This window comes from Pelodiscus sinensis, chromosome 3, assembly GCF_052426305.1.
Source record: "Pelodiscus sinensis isolate ZL-2025 chromosome 3, ASM5242630v1, whole genome shotgun sequence".
Lineage (NCBI taxonomy): Eukaryota > Metazoa > Chordata > Testudines > Trionychidae > Pelodiscus > Pelodiscus sinensis.
The window spans coordinates 27,665,386-27,693,111 of NC_143054.1; the positions used below are offsets into that span (position 1 = coordinate 27,665,386).

Genomic DNA, 27,726 nt, shown 5'->3' on the forward strand with positions numbered 1-27,726 from the left:
TGTGGGCTCAAGGATAGCACACAGAGCCTCCAGGCCTTTCTGGCCACCCATAGGCCTAGAGGCTATAGGGACCTGGCAGCCATTTCCTGGGAACCACAGTAAGCACCACTGGGACCCTGTACCCAATCCTCTGCCCCAGCCTTGAGTTCCCTTCCATACCTAAACACTCTCCTAGAGCCTGCACCCATATACCTTGCACCCCAAACTGGAGCCCCCTCCTGTACCTCAATCCCCTCATCCACAGCCCCATCCCAGAGCCCACACCTTCAGCCACAGCCCTCATCCCCCCCCTGCTCCTCAACCTTGTGTCCCCACCCAAAGCCCTCTCCTCCACGCCAAACCCCTCATCCTTGAACAACCCAGAATCCATACTTCCAGCCAGAGCCCATCCTTCCCTCCACACACTCAGACGCCCTTGGCCCCAGCCCAGAACCCCCTCCTGCGTCCCAAATCCCTCATTCTCAGCCTCACCCAGAGCCCATTCCCCACACACACCCCCGAACACCTGTCCCAGCCAGAGCCTCCTCCTGCATCCCAACCCCTCGTCTCTGGCCCCACCCCAGAGCCCGCAATCCCTGCTGCGGCCCACATCTCCTCCACACCCCAATGCCCTGTCCCAGCTCAGAGCCCCCTCCTGAATCCCAAATCCCTCATTCTCATCCTCACCCACAGCCCATTCCCTGCCCATCCTCCCCCACACACCCTAAACACCTGCCACAGCTCAGAGCCACCTAGAGACCCTCATCTGCAGCCCCACCCCAGAGCCCACACTGCCAGGTGGAGCCCTTACTCCCTCCTGCACTCTGACCTCTTGCTCCAGCCTAGAGCCCTCTCCTGAACCCTTCTAACAGGGGCCTGCACTCCCAGCCCAGAGCATATATCCCTCCTTCACCCCAACTCCCTGTCCCAGCTTGGTGAAAATGAGTAACGATAGGGAAGAGCAAGCCAGGGGCATGACTTCAGAGCCAGGGCAGGGCTGGGGTGGGGCAATTCTCCCAGCTGCTTGAGGGAGGGCTTTTAATACTATGGCTTAAGCCAGGAGTGGGGACCTTTTTCAGGTCAGGGGCCACTGACCCAGAGAACAATCAGTTGGGTCCTCAAACAAGTGAAAAACAACAACAAAGACCAATCCTCAGTGAGGTGGCCCCCGGCTGAGAAGGAAAAATACACTCCCCATATTCCTCTCACACACCAGAGCCTAGTGGGGCCCAGGCTAGTAGATTTTGTGTGCTCCAGCCATACAGGGATCTGGTGAGGGTGGGGGAAGCTGGATTACCAGCATGGGCTCTCCAATGCTGCAGGGAGCTCTGAGCATTGGGGGGCCAGATCCAGGCAAGCCATGGGCTGCATCCAGCCCCTGGGCCTTAGGTTCCCCACCCCTGCTTTAAGCTACGAAAGGGTTGTTTCTTACTAATTGGAAGATGGCTGACATCCCTTCCAACTAGCAAGGCCTTTTCTTTTAAACTTGAAAGGTTGAACCCCATTCACCAGATTGAGGTACCTGAGTTATCAAATGCTGACCCCTGCCTCTAGGCAGTGATCAAAGTGACCCCCATTTTCCTGTTCCACAGCCCAGATTTCTCTCTCTCTCTCTCTCTCGGCTACAAGCGGGTGGCACAGGCAGAAGTTTCAAATGCCTGTGAAATTCCAAGCAACAATTGGAGACAGTGACCAGATCAATTGACAGGGCTTGTGCAGCAGCAGGATAGCCCAATATCCTGGCTACAGATAAATCAAAGAGAAGCTCTCGATCACTTTGTCAGTCGCCATGGAGAGGATACGGAGGGAAAATGCTATCCACTGCTGCTTAAGCCCATGGTAAGCAGGAGCCTAGGACCACAATGAGACACATCAGCTTCAAAGAAGTAGATGTTACCACCAGTGAAGCAGTTCAGACAATATAATGGGATCTCTCAGACAATGTTGCCTTGCATGTGTAAAGATATCTAGCACAGTAAACCAGCAAAGAGCCATCCTAAAAATGGGAAGCAGTAGGAAGAGGTTTATGTGACTCCAAAGAGATCAGCACCTAACCTCCAATGCTGGGATAATCAAAATTCCTGCAGCTAGGGGTGTTGGTGCAATATGGAAGGAGATGCATAGCCACTCTGTTTTAGGGTCACTATTCCAGTGTATCAGGGAAGAGACTTAAGGTCAAGTTCAACTGCCCAGTTTGGTCTTTTTTTACCCAGACCTTGAAAAAGGGAACCACTTGCATTAGTCTGCATTGGCCTTTTCCCCAGGTTTACAAAGTCAATTCCTTCTCAGCCAGGAAGCCATCCTTGGGCTTAATCATGGTAGCATAAGGAAAAGACTGTAGGAAAAGGAGATTTAGTCAAAGTACACACAGCAAGAAGATTCAACTAGAATTCCCATATTTTGTAAGATCAACCAAAGCACAAACCTCACACTACAGGTTCATACAGCATCCAGCATTTTGGGGCTCCAATTCTACCATAATGTACCACCACAATGTAAATATTTATATTATTACTACTACCTCTATTTGGAAATCTTGGAATAGTGACTTTAAGACAGAAGGTGCCATACCAGACTTGATCAAGGAATGTATATTTATTAGAATTCATACTGTGCAATGAATGCAGCTATTATTGAGAGGGAAAGGGAAACAGTCAACATAAATAAGAAATTATGAACTACACAAAATTGGTAAGAGAAGCTAAAGACATCAGGGGGAAATATGGGTAGCAGCAATAATGACAATAAGGAGGATTTTAAGTATATTAGAAACAAAAGATATCCTAACCATGGTATAGGCCCATTAGTAGACAGAAATGGTAAAATTAGAATAATGACATAGAAGGGCAGAAGGGTTCAATAAATATTTATTCTGTATTTTGAAAGAAACAGGATTCATATCACATGAGGATGATCAGTCCATTAGCAACTAAGGATGTTATTAAACTGTATCTACTAAGGAAATACATTAAAGGGCATTTATTAGGGATAATATCAATCAGCAGGCCTAGATTACTTGCACTCAAGAGTCCTAAAAGAGTTTGCCATGGCATGGAGATCTTCAAACTAACACTGGCTGGTCTTCACACTGAGACTGGATACATTTCTGGAAGGTGTGCTTTAGTGCAACGTAAGTTATTGAGCTCAATACAGGAGGAACACAGTGAAATGTAATGGCTTGTGATGCACAGGAGGTCGGTGTAAATCAGGGATGGACAATAATTTTAGAAGTAGGGACACTTCACAGATTTTTGAAGTGGCAGAGCTTTGGGCGGAAGGGGCAGGGCCAGGAAACTTCCCATGCTCCCCTGCCCACAAATCCTGATTGGCTTGAGGGTGGGGGAGCACGTGAAGTCTCTTGCCCTCTCCCCCCACCCTGCAAGGAGTGCACTGCACCTAGAGTGAACTGCCAGCTGTTCTAAATAACTGGCAGTTCGCTCTAGGCACTGTGTGCCCTGGCAGAGTGTGGGGGGGGGGAGACTTAATACATTACCCCATCCCCAGGTCTCAACTGGCCTGGAGGCAGGGGAGCGGCAGGGCAGCCAGATCAGCTGACTTGTCGGGCCTTGCTCACTCCTGATGTAAATGATGTAAAGGTCCCTTATGGCCTAAACTATGAATTTATGAACAAATGTAGTAATTATATTTTGGGAAGATTAGGTTCAAAAGTGTGTTACCACAAATCATGCTTTTGGACAGGAATATTTGCATGAGCTTTTTGGTTCTAACAGGCCCACAAGTCCCAGGACAGCCAAGCAGAAGCTGTCTCTCCCCAACTTCTGCCTTCCCACTTTATCCCCAGTCCCTTGCTCTGACTCCACACCACCCCTTCCCCAAGACCTCACCCTGCCCCTTCTCCAAAACACCTCCCCCTACTCACTTCATCCCCCCATCCCTCTATTGCTCATTCATTAAGGCTCTGGGAGGGAATTTGGGTGCAGGAGGCGACTCAGCACTAAGGAAGAAGTTTGGGGGCAGGAGGGGTTTTACACTCCAGCGAGGCAGTGCTCGCTTCAGGCGGCTCCTGGAAGTGGCTGGCATGTCCAGTTCCTAGACTCCAGTATGGCCATATTGTTCTGTGCACTGCCCCTGCCTACAGGCACTGCCCTTGTAGCCTCCAGTGGCTGCAGTTCCCAGACAGTGGGAGCTGTAGTGTCGGTGCAGGGGTAGGGTGCAGAGACACCCTGGTCATCAATGCACCGGGAGCTGAACATGCTGGTCACTTCCAGGAACCACGCAGAGCCATGGCAGGGATCAGGAGCCTGCCTTAGGCCTGCTGCACTGCTGACTGTACTTTTAGTGGCCTATTAAAATCTCACAGATTGGTTTCATTAGCCACCAGAAGATCGATTCTGATTCTGGGAGACTCCTGGCCAATCTGGGAGCGTTGGCAATCCTAAATGACAAGTGGATTGGCTTGTGTGGAAAGCAAGGTGTGCTGCTCCCACCCTCCCCTTTTTCCTGGAGCCTGAGGAGAAGGGTTTGCAGGAGAAGGATTACTGGGTAGGGAAGGTAACCAAGACTGTGGAGACTAATGCTCTATGTGCACTATCTCTCCTGGCAACCCACCAACCGTGAATCTGCAGAAAGGGATTGAATCTGTGGGCTGTGTCAGTCTTCTCACTGGAAAAAGGGAGAGGAAGGAGAGCCCCTGTAACCATTAGCCCAGTGGTAGGCTGAACATATTATCCCAAAGGGAAAACAAGACACTACTGGGTCAGTGTGAGACAACCTCTGCCTCCAACCAACCTCAGGTCCCTCTCCTGGCTGGACCCTGCCCCCTGCATACAGGGCTGCTTGAGTCCCCCCCCCCCCCCCCCCCCGCACATAGGGCCACACCAACTTTCCATCGTCCCCTCCACATGGACACAGCCCAGGCCCTCCTATTGCCCACCCACATCTCCCCTCCCTCCACACCAGAGTGTGGGCCTGGTGCCCACCACTGCCTGCCCACACACACTGCCAGCCAAGTCCCCCACTGCCCAGCCATGCACGGGTCCGCCCTAAGTCTCCCTTTTCTCCTTGAATGCCAGCGCAAGCTGCTATCCTAGCCCTGTTTCCAGTGCAGGACTAGAGTTGCCACATCTCCCTATCCAATTGTTCCTTCATGCCTTGTTAGGGATCCTAGCCCACTTTTTGGCAAAATTATGCTTTTGTTCCATTTGCTCTTGGCAAGTGATAATTAAAAAAGTCAGGGCATCTGGGACAGGGTCCAAAAAAGGGACTGTCTCCAAAAATGGGACACATGGTTACCCTATCCAGTGCTTAGGGCCCTATCAATTCCCTCTTCTGTCTAATGACAAGGGATTTGAACTTGGTCTTCTCTTCTGTCAGTGAGTGCCTGGTCTGTGGTCTAGTCTGAAGTGGAGATCTCTCTCAGTTGAAGCTGTCCATTGTGTGTAGATTTTTAAAGATGCATTAGGGAAGAAAGAATGACTCGCTAGTCCAGTGATCAGGGGGCACTCTCCAGAAAATGGAAAACCATATTCAAATTTCTTCTTATCTGGTGTGTGGGCAGAGGAATTGTACCAAGGTCTCACACATCCCAGAGGAGTTCGCTCCCACTGGGCTAAAGATGATAAGGGAGATGGTTGCCATATCCATGCACGTGTCTGAGCTAACTTGTAGGCAGCAGTGAAAGTATCTTAAAATTTCTTACGGGTACTGTCCTATTGTAACCCAGATCCCTGACAGCTCTTTAAATGACTCCCTACTGGCTTTTAATGCAGCTCAGCCAGCTCTTGATGAAGCTGCGCACTAGGGTGTTTACTTTCACCTCTGCCTATAGTATAGGGTATAGGCATGTAAGCAACTAGTCAAGTAGTCAACTATTCAATAAGCCTAGGCTTATCAGGTAGTAGAGTCACTACTCAACTATTCCCTTTCCCACCCCCATTTCCCGCACCTCTGTATCAACTACTCCAATAGCTAATTACACACTACTTAACATCGCTAACAGGGTCCCACATGTGAAATGCTTCATTTCAGTAAATAGGATAATCCCCATTGAAGCATTTGCATGAGAGAAGTGCCAGCTGTCAGATATCAGGCAGCCTTGTTCAGGCCCAAGTTGCTTAGTTACTTACTGGTCCACATGCAGCGCTGAAGGACTTTAGGTGTCAGCTCAGTAGGGGTTTTGAGAAGTTGGGATTTTGGAGCCTTAAATGGGAGTTAGGCACCTAGGTCCTTTGGTGGAACTGGGACCTACTGACTGAAGAAAGTGGGGTTGTGGAAAAGAGGTAAGTGGAATCTGGTTCTATTTAAGTAGAATCAGACGTTCCCCAAAAATACAGGCAGGAAAGAGGAGAGAAATGGTATCCTTGAGCTTTTAAAAATACAAATGAGAGAGAAAATGCACTCAGGATGTTTACCTGTGGACTGCAGTTATATAATACTGTCACAGTTAATCCCAATAAATCCTATTATATTAGAGAAAGGGACAGTGTCTAGAGATTTTTTCATTTTACACCCTTTCTATTCTAGAAATTAAATATGAACATCTAAAGGATCCATTAATTACAACATATCTGATAGGGATTGGTTTGCTTATGCAAAATAACTGAGAGCTCAATTATAGTCAGCCATCCACATCATTAACTCTCTTCGCCCCCCCCCCCTCCCCCCCCCCCCCCCCCCCCCCCACACACACAAATGCATTGTTTCCAGTTTGACTTTCAGAGATGCCAAAGTGAGAACTTTCATCCCCAGAGGCTGTTCTTTAAGTCAGGACTGAGACACAACAGCAGACCAGTGTGAAAAAGCTGTATGTATAGCCTTTGCTATCCTTGTCTCATTGACAAATCATGGGAGTCATTCTCTGGGCATACCCATTAGCTTCTTTCTCCAGCACAGAGTTATGCACAAAAGTGAAGAAAAAGGAACTGAACAGAATTAGACTTAGGTTGTGAAGCAGAATTATGGTGGGAGTCATAAACATTGATTTTTTTTAAAAAAACCTCACATTAAACATTGCATGCTGATCAAATTATATTCCTGTGACTAGATCTATTACAGCCATGTACAAAACCATATCAGTTCTCCTCACCAAAAAAGAAGCTGTCACTGGCAGACCACAAAATTGTCATTCGCTGTAGTTCTCTATGATGTGGTTTTATTTGCTTGTACAAGGCTATGCACAACTGCAGTAGAACTTGTTGGAACATTTCCACTAAAATGAAATGTTGACAACATATACTGGTTCATGGAAACTGTATCAGTTTCCATTAAACTTCTGTCTCCAATGCTTTTACAAGGAGAAAATCCAAGTGATCAGGAAACTGGGAAACTCTGTCTGATTTGCTATTATCTGCGACCAAAAATTTTGCACTGAATCAGACAGAGCTGGGACTCGAACCTGACTTTTGCACATCCTAGGCCAGTGCCCTAACCCAGTCCTTCCTCCCCCTTTCACAAAACCATTCCAAATGCTTTGTTTTTATTCCACTGTAGTATGAGAACAAATTTTGAAACTGACAAGGTTGCCATCAAACGGAGTTGTCATCCACTGGCCAGCTCAAATCTATATAAAGAAACTGTAGAGCTATTTGTAGACACTTAGGTTCTGTGCAGGCTTAAGCCCAACTTTTTAAATGTAGCAATTTGCTTCAAAAGTCTAATGAAAAGATCTCCTTTTCCACTTAGGAGTTAGGTTATGGCAATTTGCAAGGCACCATGTCAGAACTACATTTTTAAAAGCAACATTAAAGTTTTAACTTCAAAAAAAGAGCCTAGAACTTCCACAGTACACTTTTGTAACAGTATCTTGGAATTCATACCTCTCCAATGGAATTAGATCAGAAATTGTTTCCTAAGAGTACCAATTTGGAAAGTATCTCATCACTGAACATAGAGCTTGATGATCAAGGCTGATGACAGAATACAGAAAATAATTCTACCTTCTCTGTCCAGCCAAGAACAGTATTGCTTCTGTTTCCATAAAAAGATATATGCTGTAAAAGGACTGGTCTGATCTCTGAGCTGCCACTTTCTTTGCTGTTCTTTTTATTTTTAACTCATTTGTTATTTTTGGTCCTGAAAACTAGTTCAATATGAAGCCTGGATTTCTTCTGCACTGAAAGTGATCCGATAATGATTTTCTCTGGTGACTCATGTTTCTAGGCAACAGAATCTCCGAACAAGAATTCAGAATGGGAGTTGCCAAGCTTTCAAGTACACCATGTAGAAGAGCTTGAAAGGGTGAAAGAGATTATCAGGCTTTCTGGCAATTTTGGACTAAAAATAAAACTATTTCAAGGGCAGTCTTTAAAATTAGTGTCCTTGCCCACTCCTGGGGTGAGAAAACTAAGGATTTTTTTTCCCTTTTACATTTGCTCTCTTCACAGAGACTAACATACAGGCTGTTGCAATAAATATGTAACTGTCCATGCTAGGTTTGCTAATGAAAAAATGTATCTGCTTGTTGTAACCTAATTGTTCTCTGTGCCTTTAAAATCATCCTAAAAGTTCCATATCAACGTGGAAGACCTGTTAGGAAAGCAGTGTTGCCACTCTCAGTCAAGGTATCAAACAATTCACAAAAGGCAACGGGCTTATTTTTTGCCATAAAACCAATTTTTATTTTCATTTTTGGCAACTGAAACAGGAAAAAAATTCAGTCCAAAAATCAAAATCTTTTGAGCTTTGGCTGAAAATTTTCATCTGGGAAAAAAATTAATTAGGGTTTTTTTTTGGCGGGGGAGGGAGTTGTTTTGGTTTGTTTCTTGATGGGGCTAATTTTTCATAGTACAGACAGTCCCCCAGTTACGCGGATCCGACTTATGTTGGATCCGCAGTTACGAACGGGGATTTTCTCGCCCCAGAGGACTGGAGCGGCGGGACGTCTGGTCCCGCTGCCCGCCTCCTCCGTGGCGAGAAAAGCTGCTCCCCGTCTCCCTGGTCTGCTGGGGGAGCCAGCAGACCAGGGAGACGCTGAGCAAAGCAGCAGAGGACCCGGGGCCAGACCCGTGGCCGCTTCCAGCTGATCTGGAAGCGCCACGGGTCCGGCCCGGGTCCTCCGCTGCTTTGTTCCGCGTCTCCCTGGTCTGCTGGGGGGGGGAAGCAGCTAGTGGTAGAGCAGGTGGGGCGCTGCCGGTTGGTCCCGCAGCACCGCTCCTTGGCGCTACTGGACCAACCCGGCAGCACCCCAGCTGCTCTGCCCCAGGAGTCCTGATTCAGCCACTGCTGATCAGTTTCAGCAGTGGCTGAATCAGGACGCCTGGGGCAGAGCAGCTGGGATGCTGCTGGGTTGGTCCAGTAGCGCCTAGGAGTGGCCGTGCTACTGGACCAACCCAGCAGCACCTGAGCTGCTCTGCCCCAGGTGTCCCCAAGTTAGCCGCTGTTGAAACTGACCAGCGGCTGACTACAGGAAGCCCGAGGCAGAGTTGCTCTGCCCCGGGCTTCCTGGAATCAGCTGCTGATCAGTTTCAGCAGCAGCTGACTTGGGGACGCCTGGGGTTCTTAAGCTGAATCTGTATGTAAGTCAGAACTGGTGTCCAGATTCAGCCGCTGTTGAAACTGATCAGTTTCAGCAGCGGCTGAATCTGGATGCCAGTTCCGACTTACATACAGATTCAATTTAAGAACAAACCTACAGTCCCTATCTTGTACGTAACCCAGGGACTACCTGTAACCCACAAAATACCTTCAGGAAGTTCTGATAAAAATGAAAAATATTTCATTTTCATCTAAATTTTCTACAGAAACAAACCACTGTTTTCTGACTAGCTCTACAAATAGCCAATACAAACAGCTCAGCTATGATAATGCACAAATCCAGCAAGCAATACATTAATGAAAAGATATAATCATGTATTAGTTTTGGTTTTCCTGCCTGAGGCATTAATGGAAATTCACTGCAGAGAAAGTTGCAATGCTACAGCTTCTTTTCCTTCTATGGAGAACTCCAATTTACAATCTGAATCCTTTCATTAATTAAGTATGAATGACAGTTCCCTTTTAAGATTTAATTTTGGCCCTTTATAAAACTTAATTTATAAATAACAACCTGCTTTGAGCCTGAAGTTTCTCCTGGCTAGACCCAAGCCAGAATGGAATTTATTTGAAAAATTTGAATCAAGAAATGCAAACCATTCTGAATTATGTAGTGTAGAAATTTTGATACATATACAGTTTGGAGGGGGGAGTTCTGTTTTTGACCTCTCCTCATTTGTAATAAACCTTGCCATACAAAGTTCAAATGGGTCTTAACCATAAATATTTATTGAGAGCTCACATAATAAACTACTTTTACAAGTTTACTTCTACAAATAAGAATTATTTTAAAAATCCACATTGGGGAACTCTGTTGGGAGTATTATAATTTTTTCCTGTCTGGGAAAAGTTACAGATTCTGTTGAATTTGTGGAAGTTATAATCTGCAGAAGAAACATGTTTGTTGACAATATAACTTCTCTAAATCCCACATTTTACATATCACAGAAGTAGGAAGCTCAGTAGCTAAGTCTGAATTATGTAAGTCTTAATAGTGGCTCTCATAGCAGTTACAAGACTCTTTAATTACAGTGTTGCATAATTTCAGAAAAAGTATTGAATGGAGGAGGAAATTCTAGGCCAATAAAATGATTTTAGGAAAACCTTATCTGAACATTTATTGAGGTTTAGGTAGCTAGTTTCTGTTTGTTTCTTAACTATTACCTTCTGACAAACTTTGTTTTTCATTGGAAACTTACTCTCAGCCCTAACTTTGGTTAAAGTGTTTTTTGTTTGTTTTGTTTTTTTGTCTTGGAATGTATAGCCAAGCATACATTTCATTCTTTAATCCTCCTTTGCTAGCCCAGCAGCATGTCTAGGACCCACTTCTTGAAAAGCACATGTAGAGCTGGATGATAGTCCAGCATTGCAATAATACTTTGGACTAAGCCTAATATATGATATGGCAATAAATACATTTAGGCAATAGCATTACATCCTGTAGACACTTTGACATTCCTCCCAGCAGGAAACAATGTATTCTAATGCAGATTTGATTTTCCTGCAGGATCTCATAAATGTTGCAGGTGTTAATCTGGAGAGAAAAATCACAAATCAGTAGTTTCCACTTCAGTTCAATTGATATGCTTTCCTCCTCTCCCAGCTTGGGTCCCTGACCCTGTTGCCAGTCAAGCAGTTCTGCTCTGTCCCTTGTTCGGCTTTTCAGCATTGCTTTGATCAGCATCTGGCTTTTGATTAAAGAAGCTCTTTCAGAGACCACCTTCAAACTTCCTTAAAAAGAATTACACATATAGGACACACTGAGCTTGTTAAGCAGCAGGAAGGCACAAACCAAGGCTATGAGAGGATGGCTGAAATAGTAGGTAGAAGCTGCATGGAAATCATTTGCATGATAATACTGGCACAGATCATACCCTTTTGCAGCTCCATGCACATAGAGTCCACTATGTGCATGGATCATCTTGCTCAAGGAAAAAAGGACTCAGCTGCTTCTAGGTATTACCCCAAACCAACCTATTCTTGTCTTCACTGAGGATACTTCAAAGGTCTGAGGAAGTAGTAGTGAGTAGGCAGAGAAGTGGGCAAACTTGGGGTGCACATTGTCCCCCCATTCAGTCCCATGGAGATTCTTAGGAAAATGTAACAGAACTGTGATGTTACAGATTGGATTATGAGAGTCCCTCCTGGATCCAAAGCCAGTGTGGCTCTCTATGTGGTTGTCCCTCAGCTTCCTCGGGTCCTACATGATCCACTAGATTTGGGGGCAGTAGTTCCTTCCAATCCTGTTTCCCCAGTGGAACACTACAAGAATTCCACATGGACAGCCTCGGAGAAGACTAAAAGTTCGAGCAGAAAGGAATCTAAAAGATCTTTGATCCTATTTTTCATGAAGCTGCTGAAGTTATAAAAAATAGTAAATATAGACAAATAATCTAAAATCAAGGCATTGATTCATTTATGAGACAATTTATATTTATAATTTACTTTAAAACTATATTGCATCAAATATAAAACGTGATCACTGTGTTTAGAATAATGTATCTTTGCTTAAAGGGCAATTACTAAAACGAAATCTCATCCTTTTTACAAACAAATTGAAAGTAGTTTTAGGTGCATCTGTCCAAAGTATCTATTTTAAGCCCCGCTTTTATAGATTTAAAATAATCATTTTCTACTTTATTGAAATTCCCTAGTTTGTGGGAAAGAGCCACTCACTCAACAGCAGAAACTGACAGAATGCAGAGGATACACATAGTGCAGACATACATGAAGTTAAAAAATAACAACCCTAAGATACTGACAATTTTTAAACTCTTTCAATTATAGCATTTTAAAATACTACTTGTAATATAAAATGAGGCATAACCATGAATAATAATTAATAGTAAATTAATATTTGATAGAATCCTTTTATCACAAAATTTCCATTATGAAAATGTTACTGATACAGATAAAAATAAATGTTTGCACATAGCAAAATGCACTGTACCTTAAAGAAAGGTATGCTCCGAGATTACACCCAATGAGTTAATCCTTAGGGTTTCACATTCTGATTGCAATTCCAGAGGATTTACACTTGTGGTGACTATTAGAGACTTGCTTCATGGAGTTTTTTCCTTTGATTTAGGAGAATCTGCTGCTTCGAGTATAGGTTAGGAGCACTTAAGGCTTCTGAATCAGTGCAGTACACAACTGAACGTTCAGTCAGGTCGTCATGACATGAACATTCTTCTGGCCCTGTAGAACACAGGAAGGTTTCAAAGCTATCTGCTCTGTAGCTACAACAAAAACAAAATAATCAGACTCTCATACAACCTAACAAGCTGGTCTATAATTTGTGTGACCTCTGTGCTAGATGATAAATGGTATGACTTTATGTCTTATTAACACCGAAGTGTTTTGCTAGGTCATGTTGCTCCCAGCCAGGTACATATCAATCTGTCGGCCAAAAGTACTATTAACGTCAACATTTTTTTTAAAGAAACAGGAACATCCTTTTCCATTATGCAGATAGAAAGAGAACAAAATATTTCTATTTGTACATGACTCTATTGGGTTAAGAGAAGGAAAGATTGACAGGAGAATGAAAGTTAAATACGTTGCTGATTTGTCTGTGTCTTCTAAGTAGAATAGGTAGGAAATTAACCAGAATGTAGGTATATGGAAAACATTTTATGTTTAGCTGCATACTGTTGGATGAAAACTGAAACTGTTTTAAAAATCTAATTTTACCTCCGCCATGGCTCCAGTTTAATGAAATACTTAAGCATATGCTTAATTTTAATTATGTTTTAGTTCATTGGAAAGAGTGACTGACGGGGCGGACAGGCCCCGCACTGATGAGCAGGGGATAGCCCAGGCCCAGCTGGCAGAGAAGGCCCCGCCCCTCTGTCCCTGCTGGGCATGCTCCCAACAGCGGCTGGGTATAAAGGCAGAAGGAGCCCAGCAGTCAGGGAGGCCCCAGGGCGAAGGAAGAGGCGAGGCCGGAGCAGTATTCTTGCAGCCGCTGGGGCCAGAGTCGCCACCCGCGCTGGACCTTGACACGGAGGAAGCAGCCGCCGAACCAGGGCGGCAGGAGCGCGCCCACAACCCCGACAGGTACTGCCTGAGAGGCGAAGGGGCCCGGGGGGAACCAGGGCGTGGTAGGAAGCAGCCCAGGGCAAAGGAGACAAGGTTTGGCTCGGTGTGTATCGGCCGGATCCCCCGCCGAGCCAGCAGGAGCCATAGACCCTGCCTAAAGGGCCCTGGGCTGGGACCCGGTGGAGAGGGAGGGCCCGGGTCCCCCTACCACCCATTTTTCCCTTCCCTGGACAAGCAAACCCCGGGCCAGGAGAGGCTTCTCAGAGTGGCTAGGCCTCTCATACCATATATGCCCTGATAGAAGGGCCGGGACTTTTGCATTGAGACTTTGGGGTGCTGTACAGGCCCGGTCGGAGGGGAACGAGCCCCTTGATGGGGGCGTACCCCCTGACAGTGACCCTAACTGAAGTCAATAGGATTTAGAACATACTTTGGTGAATTGTGACTCTTTACAAACTTTACATTTTGCATTTCTGCTACACTGAACAATGATAACAGATGCCTTAGATGGTGTCATTTTTGTGTGTAGTCCATTTGAATTCAGGTTCACTTTCAGTTTTCAGGCACAAACACAGTGCTGCAGCATTTGGATTATAAAGACCACAAATGAATCTTTGGAAGGTACATACATATGTTTGTGTGGGGGAGAAAAAGAGATTTCCATGGAACATCTTCACTGTTGTATTTAATATTTGTAAAATACTACTGGAGGAAAGCTTGTTTCAGGTTGGGTTAAACCTTTATATTGATGAAATGTAAGAATAAGTTAGTCACAAGCTCTCACCTAAGACAAAATGGTTTTATGTACACCTACCCAGGAGGTTTGAACTGGGTGGGCAGAGGGATTTCTGCTGAATATTGTTTTTTGGTAAGGGATGTGAGTGGGTGAAAGCAGAAGTCAGAACCACAGACATCCAGCCTAAAAGAGCAAAGCAAAAGCTTATAGAATGGTGTGAGCCTGAGAGAAACCTATAGTGAGGTCCTAGTTGGAGGTGTGGGCTGAAAATGCACTTGTAATCTAAGAAACTATTCCTTTTGCCAGTGGTTCCATTTGCACTCAGAGAAGCAGGGCTTTGGTAGATTCTTTGTAAACTCCATCACCAATTTCTGCTCCCACCAAGACCATCCCTAGGGCCCCAAGCTTTGATTAGCTGTTTCGGTCCAAAATGGATTAGCATATACATGCAAAACCTAAATGTTAGGCTTTTTATAACCTGTATTGTACTGAAGTATACAAATAGAAAAGTAGACCTGAGAAAGCGAAAGGTAGCCTGATGACACTGAACAACCCGTGTCAGTTGCCTATCTTGACAGAAATGTTTAAAGTAATCAATCAGTATAATTTCCATTTTGAAATATTCAATTCCATGGTATAGCCAGAAGGGACCACTTGGGTGGGCCCCAGCTTCAGGGGGAGGGCAATGATAGAGGCAAGTGCTGAGTCCCAGCACCCTAGCTCCACTTCCCAACTGGAGTGCCAGGTAGAGTGGGGATAGCCCTGGCACTCCAGCCCTGCTCTCTGGCTTGAATGCCGGTGGAGTGGGGACAGCCCTCATGCTTGATCCCCACTCCCTGGCCTGAGTACTGGTGGAGTGGGGTCAGCCCCGATGCCCCAGCTGTGGGTGGGCCTGGAGGCAAAGCATTCAGGCCCACCTGTAGCTATGCCATTGATTCAATTCTAATCATCTAAGGAGTTATCATTGACACAAGTGAGGAAATCTATATTTTAAAATGCTGGGGGCAGACTGGTGTGCTTACAAGAAGCACAATCATCCATATTCAAAAGAGAACTGCCCTCCTGGCACTAACCTGCCCCCTTCTCTCCCCCCCCCCCCCCCCCGCCCCACTACTTCCAAAAGGAATGTAGCATAGGGTACTTGTCCTTTTTATACTGGGCATCTCCAAAAGGCATAATGCCTTGTCTGAGTTTCTGCTGGGACAGTGCAACCTGACACTATTCTGTTACAGATCAGTGCCTAAAAGGCACGGTCAAGCCCTTAATTTTTACCCTGATAGCATCTCTTGAAATCATTATACACAGTTACTTAGATGTTCAAGTATTACATTTCACCTACAAATATTTAAGTATATAATTTACTGTTACTAAGTTGCTACACGCTGAATACTTGAAAGTCTCAGAAGGGTAGCCGTTAGTCTGTAACTTTAAAAAAACAATGAGTAATCCTGTAGCACCTTAGAGACTGACAGATATATAGTGTCGAGCTTTCGTGGGCAAAAGCCACTTCCTCAGATGAGAATACTTGCACATCTAAATAACTATTTCACCCATACATCAAATATTTAGATATCTAAATTACAGTAGAATCTTGAATTTTAGGAACACAGACCTTAAGAATGAACAGTTATATAAACCATTTCCCCCCAACATGGTAATTAGGGATAAGGGAGGGGATGAAAATAATTATATAACGAGATGACATTGAGGAAGAACAAGTCAGTATTCCCTCACAATCCAATGCATCTTAGAATTTGCTTTCCACTGTTCTGAAGGGCAAAAAGAAAGTGATGTCATGCACTAGACCACATCTTATGCTCTGAACCTGCTGTAATTTTGAGATGCTCCTTTTTATAAACCTTTGGATTATCTGAACTCAGTCCCCAATTAGTTCATAAAATACCATACATATAATGTGATTCAAATAATTGGGGAAAAACAACTAAAGATTTTTTTAAAGCCAAGCAAAAAAGCAAGATCCTAAGGCCAAATTCTGGTTTTATTTATGGCCATAAAATCTCAGCTATGTCAATAGGTTAAACAGATATGATTAAGGACAGAAGTCTACTCCATCTGTAAGCATGTGATTTATTCCTGAGTTTCCTGTGTTTCAGTCAAGTTGCCTTTTCCATTTCATACACCAAGAACTTTAAGTTGTGAGGGAAGGGATAAATGCCATTGCTTCTAGTCCAAATGAGTTTTGGTTACAATAGCACAGCTTGCTATTGAAGCTGCATCTTTTTAAAAGCTAATGTTTCTTTAGCACCTGAGCACTGCTTTTCCTTTTAATATTTGCCTTGTTTCAACCACACTGATTCTGCATTAGGCAAGTCCCTGCACCAGCTACTCCTAGACTATGAATATCATATTCATGGAGACAAATGTATAGTGATTTTACTGGCCATTTCTGACATGAAGACTTCCTGATACCAGTAGAAGCACAAGCAGATCAACCCATTATTATAACTGTATGACCTCACCTGGGACTCCTGATGTGTTGAGCTACAGAAACTGAACCATCAACACAAGTAGTACAATTCAGCAGAGCATTTGAGCACATGCTTAAGTGCTACTGGGACTTAATATATGGTTAAATGCTTTGCTGAAGAGAGATGAACTTAAGTACACATTTAAAGTTAATCATGTGCTCAAATGCTTTATTGAATCAAGACCTTAATGAAAACAGTACCATAAAAGACTTTGTGCTTCATTTTTACCATTTATAGTAAAAAAAAAAAAGGTACTTGATAATGGATTCCACTTACACTTTAAAATGAGCTTTTCACAAGTTTATAACATCTAATGTAATTTCTGCCCTTTAATAGCCAAATTCTTAAGCAGAACCCCACCTTTATTTTTTAGAACTTTCAAAACTACCCCAAACTGTCCAGCAAGATTCTCCATTTAACCTTTATAACATGGCTCTCCTATTTGTGTTGCACATTATTTATTCAACTGTACAACAAAGATACCATCTTAGTAAGAAATAAGACATACCTGTTATAATATAGCTATTACCTTCCAGCTGCTCATAATTATTTATATTTGTTAGCAAGATAATTTTATATAATATGTTGCTCTTGGGCCAAAGTGTATTTCTAGATACATAGCTGACTTTCACATAAAAGATAATGAAATATCTATATTTAAAAGTTACCACTTAGTTACACTACAGACAATACTGCCCAAAGCCTATATTGGGCTCAAAATATTGTACAGACTTTAATTTTATTCTCCCTAAGCACACAGCACATTCTCAGAATGTTATATTACTTTTCTATATTTAAACCACCTGACGGCGGCGAGAGTCCTGTGGCACCTTATAGACTAACTGAAGTGTTGGAGCATAAGCTTTCGTGGGCAAAGACCCACTTCGTCAGATGCATGTAGTGGAAGTGGGTCTTTGCCCAGGAAAGCTTATGCTCTAACACTTCGGTTAGTCTATAAGGTGCCACTAACTAACACCGCTACCCCTCTGATACTTGACACCTGACTGTGTTATTTGCACCCCAATCTTTGTGGGTCAGGAAAGGTATTTGATACAAGTCCTCTGTTTCCCCAGACTAGTGTTCCTTGTGAGCTTTATGCGTGTGCAGCTGGTCAAGAAAAATTCAGCCCACCCAACTGATAAGCAGAGTGCCCACAGCTAGGTTGGTTCTACTGGTGATGAACATCCACACATGCCTGGGTGCACATAAAACATTTATTCCACACATGGATGGAAAAAATACACACATAGACAGAAAAAGATTAGAGGGAGCATTGCTCTAAACCAGTGAAAAGTAAGAAGCATTTTATTAAAATATTGTCTCATTGTGAAATCTCTTGTAATAGATATTTTTTATAAAAATAAAATTTTTATAAAGCAATTTGGCATTCCAGTGCCACATGCAAAAGGACACCAGAAAGAAAATATAGACTGTTGCATACTTACTAAAAACCAGTAAAGTCAATAAAATGGTATCTGTTGAAAAACTCTTTTTAAACGCCCACTGCCCAAAACTTCAACACTGAAAAAAAATTATAATAAACGGGGTCATTCTGACCTAAAAGCAAGCAAAAGACTTATAATTATTGTACCAGACAATGATGAATCATACTTAAACAAACCTCCCATTTATTTTCAAGAGAATTCATTATTAATCAGACACGTTTTATAACTGGTTTTTAACTGGTACAACTATGCCAATTGAGGGAAAAGCTCGCTTTTGTCAGTACAGTATTGGGGCACTTGAGTTGGTAATAATCGCTTTTTTCATTACCAATATTACATGTCTGTAGAGACTTCTGTAAACACTGAAAATTAAACAAACCAAAATCAAAGCTTTTTCAATCATACTGGGCCTGCCAAACAAATAAAAACAAAAATCTAATCTAATGTAAATGCCCAAACAGCATTTAAAAAAAAAAGAGGCCTGCAGCATTACCACTATTCTTATAACCTTTAATGGTCCTGACTTTGTCTCAAGTTTTCAGACAAGTGAATTTTCTTTGCGTCTTCTGTGTTATTCCCTGAAAAAAATGGGAACCTCCCCAGTTTATTTAACTAGTATCTATTTAAGCACTTTAAAAAAATCAGCTGTTAGGAAGTAGGCTAGTCTCAACTTTAACTGTGAATGTTAGGAGCCATTAGGAAAGGGATAAATAATACAACAATAAATCAAGGAATATCAGATTTGATACGCTACTAGTTCTACAGTAAAAATAAATGGAAAAAAACACGTTTAAAGTTAGGCCTTCTTTTGTACAGGAAAGGAATCAAAGATGCCAAACCTCGAGTTGTTTGCTTTTTATTTTCTTCTTCTCATACCAAAACATGTGTGCAGACATGTAGAGCGGTACAGCATTGCTATTCATTTGTGTCCATTAAGACCAGGCTGATCAAGTCCCTGCGTACAATCTGCTGCCATCTAGTAAATTATCGGCATCTAGGTCTGACTGACCTTGGTTGTGTTGCATTATTTTCCTTGGCATCCTATCATCAATGTCTTCTGCAGTGTCCACACCATCAGAATCTCTTCTGTCCGCAGTCAGTCCTGCATGATTTCACATCCTTCTCTCCTTCCAGCTTCATTTGTCTTAAATCTTACCACTTTATATCTGCCAACTTGCAAAAATCTCTCATCTCTACTGCCTCCAGCCTTCTGGTGTCAGCATTTTTATTTTAGCTCAACTTTAACTCTAGACGCTGGAACAGGAGCCCACTAAATACGATTTATGATGCTATCAGGAAGCTATTTCTCTAACAGAATTAATATATCATAAAACACTTGATAATAAAATTAACTAGGGTAATGCCTATATTATTGTCCTGTAGCACTATTGTTCCTCTATTCTTTACAATTAAAACAATTTGTTCAGAGGGTTAGCTATAAATCTACACCAAAATAAAAAGAAGGAAAAAAACTCCCTCAGGGATGAAATACTCCAAGGCTACATCTACACTGCACGTGCGTCCTTGCACAAGTACATTTACAGTAAGGCATCAGCACAAGAAGGCAGTGTGGATGGGCAACAGGGGTTCCTTGTGCAAGAAACCCCTATGGCTAAAATGGCCATCAGAGCTTTCTTGCGCAAGAGAGTGTCCACACTGCCATGGACGCTCTTGCGCAAAAGCACATGGCACTGTGGACATGCTCTTGCACAAGAACTTTTGTGCAAAACAATTGTTGTGCAAAACAGTTCTTGTGCAAAATGCCTGCAATGTAGATGTAACCCAAGAGAATTTCTTGTCAACCTTTCAAAGAATCCACCTGCAGCCAAAGTTCTATTGTGCAGGTATTTAAGACTGAATTCCATAATTGGTCTTTCATTCATACAGGCCCAATCTTACTTCTGTTGACTTCAACAGGATTTGGATCAGTCCTTAAATCATCAGGAGGCCTCTGAAAAAGAATATTCTAAACTCCTCTATGGACTGGAAGGAATCTTTGTGCAATGACTAATTTTTAGAAGGAAGCATTACTCTGAATTGCTACAATTCCTGTCTGCCCCTGGGTTATGCTGTCTCCAGCAATTCCCCAATTGGAAAAAGAGTATGAATAAACCTTTTGAAGGGCTTGTACTTCATTCTGTAAGACAGAGATTCTCATGGGGTAGGGCGAGGGTTTTCAAAGCCAAATATGTGGTGTGTCAGGAAGCTGCCAGGTCAAAGTTTCAAACCCCAGCTGCCTCAGTTCTGAATCATGATTCACTGAAGAGCTCCATTGTCTGAGAAAAGAAGCCAAATAGAGGGTGGAAGGATGGAAAAGTTAGAGGAAATGAAATGCCACCTCTGCCAGAAAAAATGTGTTGCTGAAGTTTGACAAAGAAAAAAATCTGGTGGTTTGGCATTATTTTGTCCTTTAGAAAACTAAAAGCAAGAGTGCCTGTTCCTTTAAATGTTTGTTTATTTTTACAACTGTATTACAAATGGCCAAAGCATTATGTGTTTAGCCATCAATGCATTGTCTATGGACATTACACACATCAGCATGTTGTGACCTCAGATGCCTTGTACTGTACAGTGTTTTAGAGGAATATTTTCTCATGGGCTAAGACCCCAGTCCTGTAACTGAATCCATATCAGAAGACTCCATCTGGCAGCTGAAGTCTATCTCACAGAGTTACTCTGAGGAGAATTAATTGTATGATTGAGAGAGAAATATATTTTAGTTTCCCATTTTTTCCCATTTTATTGTTGGCTTTTCATCCCCTTAAAATGAGTTGCCAAGTTACTAAATTTTGATTCAATGTTTTATTTTGATATTTGTGTACAGTTAAAATGGTTCTGTCTGATCAGCTAGCTGGGGCCTAATTCAGGACCATTGGGAAGCCACGTAAGGCTTGATTTACAAGAATGGTTGGGGACATTCAGTGGTCAATAGAATCACCCTGGATTTGCATCACCAAAACATTTATATCATACTGTGACCTCCACTGAGGTTCCCTCTGCTAATAAATTCTAAGAGGCATATTTGTCTACACCTAAGAATTAGATCAAGCTACATTGCTCAGAGCTTTGAAAAAACATGACTAGGTCGACTGAATCCCCCATCTGGACACTGCTAGGTCAGTGGAAGAATTCTCCTGTCAACCTAGCTACTAGTTTTTGGAAAGGGAATTAACTATATTGAATGAAAAAATCCTTCCATCGATATAAGAAGCATCTACACTACACTGCATCTGTAGTGCTGCAGTTGTGCCATGGTAGTGCTTATAGAGTAGACAACCTTAGTCCTATGCTGCTTCATCCTCAGGAACTGAGGCCTCTATAAGGCCTTCCAGTTTCTCTCAGCCTGGAAAGCAAGATATTAGAACAGGAAAGGGAATCACAAGCTTGGACCACGGTTACCTGATTTTAGGCTCTCCCTCTTTCCTCTGTTCCTACTCTCTTTACAGTTTCTGCATTGTCATACAGCCATCAAGTTTAAGGTCCAAAGGGACTATTAGATCATCTAATGTCTCCTCCTGCACATCATAAGCCACTAAACCCCATCCAATTAACCAGGCCAAATGACAGTGCTGCAGTGGAAGGTGAAAACATACCATCTAACCCCCTTCCACACAGTGGTAAACATCAGCCAAAAGATCTGAATTTAAAGTACTCCCCTTTCCTTTGTCGTGAGCATCTGCATCTGTCATACTCCCAGCAAATGAGGAAAAAAACTGAGAAAGATATCCAGGCACTACTCAACTGTAGAGCAGTGACTTGTGGGTCTGATTCTGAGAGGTGCTAAACAATCATAATGTCAGTTGTGAAACTCATTGCTGGGGATGTTGTGAAGACAATTAGGAAGATAGGTACATCAGTGGCTACAGACCAAGATGGTCAGAAATGCAACCTCATGCTTTGGAAAAGCCTTAACCTCTAACTGCCACAAACTGGGTGTGGATGACAGGGGATGGATTACTCAATAAATTGCCCTGTGTTGTTCATTCACTCTAAAACATCTGGCACCAGCCACTGCTGGAAGACAGGACACTGGAATAAATGGAGCATTGGTCTGACCAAGTATGCACATTCTTATGCTTTCAATGGGAGTTCCAAACAACAACACTCAGTGCTCCCTGTAAGCTGTTTGTGCAACCACTGAGGAGAGATTCATATGCCACCCAGCTGATTAGCAGAGCACTCACAGCAGCAATTGGCAAAAGGTGCAGGAAGTAGAGCACAGTGGAGCAAGTACACCTGTCAAACTCCTGAGCTGGGCATTTGAGACCCCTGAACGAGGTGAAAACATTCAATGTTGTTTTCTTCTATCAGTTTGAGTCCTCAAAATTTCACTTTTCACAAATACTGAGTACCAAGATATGGAGGCACTATTTTTACAAAGTGGTATGTGAAGTCTATTTTTGGCTTGATATTTTGCACATCCAAAATTTGGTACTATAATACTATGGCAACTATATCTGGCAATATGCGCTTTTGAAAATACAATAGAAAAATAACAAGCACACACATTTATTATAAGTTTTTACCCCTTTATCTCCAATTTCACTACAATTGAATTTCAGATACAAAATTGGTAGGATAGGTCTGGGATCAATGTAAAATTTTATGAAAAATGTTAAGTGAATTGAACAAGGCTTTCTGAATTATACCTTCTAAAAATAAGTAGAGTTTTCCCCAACTTCATAACAGAGAAGCAGAGCTGGACAGAGATAAAACATAATTTACTCTCACTATTGTTACAAGTTCCCCAATTTGACATTCACTTTTGTAGAATTATAGAAGTGTTGAATTGGAAGGGAACTCAATAGGTCATCAAATCTAATCCCACTGAGGCAGGACTAAGTATTACCTAAACCAAGGGTGGGGAACCTAAGGCCCAGGGGCCAGATGCAGGCCCTGGCTAGCCTGGATTTGGCCCTCGAGGCTCATGGCCTCCTCCCAGCATAGGGAAGCCTGCACTGGCACTCCCAGCATAGGGAAGTCTCCTACCCCACAGTGGAGCTGGAACACACCAAATCTATGAGGTTGCCTCCCCACCCCTCCCCGGCTCTGATGTGTGAGGGGAATGTGGGAAGTGTCTTTCTCCTTCTCACTTGGGTCATGTCAATGACGGTTTTGCTTCTCACTTGTGTGCAGCCCCTGATCCCGACTGATTTTTCTGTAAGTCAGCAGCCCCCAGCTCCCCTCCCCTGAAACCATCCCTGACAGGCGTTTGTCTAACCTATTCCTAAAATCCTCCAGTGACACTGATGCCATAAACTCCCCAGTTTGTTTCAGTGCTTTGCTCCCATTACAATTGGGAAGTTTTTCCAAATGTCTGAGTTAAGTTTCCTGTGCTGCAATTTAAGTTAATTATTTCTTGTCCTGTCCTCAATGGATAAGGAGAACAATTTACTAACAAACTTTTATATGCTAGAAGACTGTGAACATGCCTCCCTCCCCTTTTCTCTTCTCCAGACTAAACAACCCCCCCCCCCCCCAAATCCTTCCTCAGAGGTCATGTTTTCTAGACCTTTAATCTTTTTGGTTACTTTCCTCTGGATTTTCTCAAATTTGTCCATCTCTTTCCTGAAGTATGGTGCCCAACTGAAAACAGTACACCAGCCTTATCCGTGCTGAGCAAAGTGGAAGAATTACTTCTTGTGTCTTGTTTACAACACTCCTGCAAATACATTTCGGAATGATGTTCACTTTTTTTTTTTCAACCATATTACATTGTTGACTCATATTTCATTTGTAATCCACTGTAACCCCTGATCCTTTTCTGCAGGACTCCTTCCTAGGCAATTATTTCCCATTTTGTATTTGAGCAGTTACTTACTCTGTCTTAAGTGCAGCACTTTGCTCTTGTTCTTATTTGAAAAAAAAAGGAGAATCCATTGAATAAACAGAGGAATCTTGAATATAAGTACACAAGTTATTTTACTTGTACACCTGATACTCATTCAATCATTGATGGAATACTGTGTCCAGTTCTCATGACCACAATTTAAGAAGAATGTTGCTAAACTGGAGAGATTTCAGAGAAGAATCACAAGAATAATTAAAATATTAGAAAACATGCCTTATAGTAGTAGTCTTGAAGAACTCAGTTGATTTAGCTTAACAAAGAGAAGGTTAAGGGATGTCCTGGTCACAGTCTATAAGTATCTACAAGGGGAATAAATATTTAATAATGGACTCTTTCATTTCCAGCCATTGTTATACCTTTCTTTGATAGATTAAAGTTAGACAAATTCACACTGGAAACGATGCATACATTTTTAAAAATTTTAATTAGCATAATTAACCATTGGAACAATTTCCTAAAAGTCATTGTGGATTCTTTATCACTGACAATTTTTAAATGAAGAAGGGTTATTTTTCTAACAGATCTGGTCTAGGAATTTCTTAGGAATGGCCTGCATTATGCAGGTAATCAGACTAGATTATCATAATGGTCATTGTATTAATGATGGGTTTCCAATGGAAGGGCTTTCAGATCTAATAGACCATTTTTAAAAATGCACTCTAGACAATGGAGTTATTACATTTTATACCAGATAAATATATGGTACAATATCTCATTATTTACAGTATAATGTTTCTTCCATTATTGCATTATAGTTCTCTGTTATGTGTTTACTGTGTTAGGCAAGTTTTCATATTATTACATTTTTAACACTCGCAGTATGTCCTCATTACAAGGAAAAAACCCTTTCAGTTAGGAACAAGAAGAGCATACATAGTTCATGCAATAGGATGAAAGAATGAAACAGCATTCTGAACAGACAGCATGTGCAGTACCAGATCAGAGCTGAGCCCATCAAATCTGCTATCGTAGGAGGGGAGGGGATTTCCAACAACATTTCTCCTCAAACTTCACTCCCAACTTTCCCCTTACTGAAATGAGCAGCAATGAAATGGTTAATGGTGATATTTAGTCATTATTAGGCTTTAGTGGTAGTACCATAATTTGATTAACAAAGGTGATGGGAGCAGGAAAGTTCTATTTCCAAGTTAACTGTGGACTCAAATATGGCATGGCACAGGTCATATAGTCATTAGATAGACATACAGTTATTTGGTCATCTATGAAGACTAGAAATTTGTTTTATTTTTAAATGAAAATATAGATTCTGAATACATGCTGTAAGCTAAATAAATTCATTGGCAGGCTGAACCTCTGACACATCTGCCTTAGTTAAATCACCAGTGTTTATTCAATGCTAGCTGTTAATTGTACATGGCAATTCCGCCTTGAAAGAGTCAGCGCACATCTACATTCAAAACAAGATCTTTTATAATAACAAAATGCCTTGATAAGCTTTTCTTACCGTAAGTCTTTCAAACCTGCTCTCAAGATTTTTTTCCTAGATAATTAAACAGTTTGTTTTAGGATCACTTTGCTTTAATTTACATTGCTCTCTCAAGCAACCTGTCCATTTAAGCGATAACAAATGTTAATGGAAAAAGAGTTGGAGTGCTAATGCAGTTCTATTGCAGGATTCTCAGTTGACACCAGGTTATAACCCCCCTTTGTTATAGGTTCATATAGTCCAGAGTCTTTTGCTTTTTCACCCCCTGTCTTTGGAGGTTCTCTAATTTTCTATGAGATCCTTCATGCTGAAGGAAAAGTTCCTTGTGCCTTCTGGCAGTATTGGAGATTTGGCTAGAATTTAAGATCTTTAGCTTGGACTCCTGATTTCCATCATAAAAGGTTTCTTCTTAGACTGTTAGGAAACATAAACCTTTTGAAAAGTGGATAAGGTATCATTTTAGCTGGTATTTTCAAATCCAAGCTTAATTTCTTCTAACCACACCATCTAATGCAGCCATTTCTCTGGGTATTATAGTTTAGCAGTGGGCTTTAGTTCATCAGCGCAGAGAATTTATATGCATTTGTGTAGCAATGAAGTGACGAACTGGGGCTCTGGTAACCTGAGGCATTTTTCCTTAGTTTAGACAAACACTTCTCCTCCTCCTCCAAACATCTGCAAATCTGAGCCCTGGACATTAGTCTCTGTACAATATGTTATTGCAAACAGGATGGTCCACAAAGTATCTATTAGGAGTGAATGTCATCAGTGAAAATTTAGCCCATGTATGAATAAAAGCAATGGATCAGAGCATAACACTAGTCACACATTATGCAGTCCTTTTCAGGCAACCTCTTGCCTCCATACACAAGTTACAGTGATGGTAAATGTTGATACTTGGCTATCTGGAGGAAAGTTTATTGTGCTACTTTTAATGTGCTGCACAATAAAGGACAATGCAATTTCCCTCAGATGAGAAATGGGCAAAGCACTGATTCTACTCCTCTGACTCCCCCTGGAGAGTGTATATTGCAACCTGTCAGAGCCAGGAGTAAAACTTAAGTTTCTTGACTCTCGGTGCTCATTAGACTATTCTGCCTAGGAAGGCTGACATTAGAACACCATTGTGGGATGGCCTCCACACAGAATCAAGCTCTTCTGTCACACCAGCAACTTGTGCAAAACAAGTTAATGCCCACATTTTAAAGAAATAATGTTTCCAGTTTGGCCAAAATTTTAGAGAAGATGCCGCTGGGACAATAATGGCATCTTTGTTCTGTTTAGGTGTTTGATTTTTTTTCCCCCCAAGTAAGATTGCAAGACAATTACAGGTAATAGGGCTGAAGAGGAAAGACTAAGCCTAAAATCCTAGGGTATACAATTCTGAAGAAGTGTCTGGCTAAAATAATCAAATGCAGAGGCACGGCCAAGACCAAGCTTGGGTAAGCCAGGCTCCCATGTTTGCCATAATACTATGGGAGTCTTCATAGCTTTTTTTTTTTCCCCCCGTTTAGCAATTTTTCTCCCTCCAGCCCCACATAAAATGTATATTTATAACATATTTATTCTGTGTTCTGCTAAAGAACTATAAAAAAGAGCCATCCATCAATAAGACATGTTTATATCACCTACAGTAAAAATGTGAATCCTGCCTATTTAACCATCAGCTAACCCAAATTACATACATTTTTTCAAATAATAATTTAATGCACATGTCACTCCATTCAATAGGACTATTCTTTTTTGTGCAGCTAAGCATATTCAGGTTTGCAGGACATGGATCCAACTGAGAACTAACATGCTACAAAAGAGAAAATGAGCAGAAGATAAAGTAGAATACTAAATAATGTGCAACTCCATTTTCCCTTACTTTCTGTGAATATATGTTCCCCTTACAATATATTTTTATAGAGAGAGAGATATAGACAAACACTATTGATATTCTTGATCTTGGGAGTTTTCCTCACAAATCACATGTTCTGGCAGAATGGCGAACAATTAATTACTCTGGAATGTTACTGTAGCACTAAAGTAAAAACACAAACATTTTATCTTCCCTTTGATCACTCATGCATGTTAGCATCTCTCGGGTTCTTCATTCTCTCTTTACTAGCCTAGAATATAAATGATTAATGATGAAGCATGTCTCAATCCAGAACATTATTTTCAATTTACACCTCAATCCAACTGTTAACCCAGCACACTGCTAAAGAGGATTTTGTTATAGAAAACTAAGTTTAAGTTTAAGT

General features: G+C 42.1%; 1 protein-coding gene across 6 annotated transcripts in view; it reads right to left on the reverse strand.

Moving 5' to 3' along the window:
- The window catches only part of GREB1 (growth regulating estrogen receptor binding 1), a 169,665-nt gene that overhangs the window by 101,659 nt on the left and 40,280 nt on the right, over positions 1–27,726 (reverse strand). For 5 of the 6 annotated variants that reach the window (XM_089777049.1, XM_089777051.1, XM_089777050.1 and 2 more), the window contains exon 4: positions 12,419–12,666. The exons of the other annotated variant lie outside the window; for it this stretch is intronic. The gene's annotated coding sequence lies outside the window, so the exon portion shown is untranslated. The remainder of the gene's footprint in view (positions 1–12,418; positions 12,667–27,726) is intronic. 6 annotated transcript variants of the gene reach the window in all.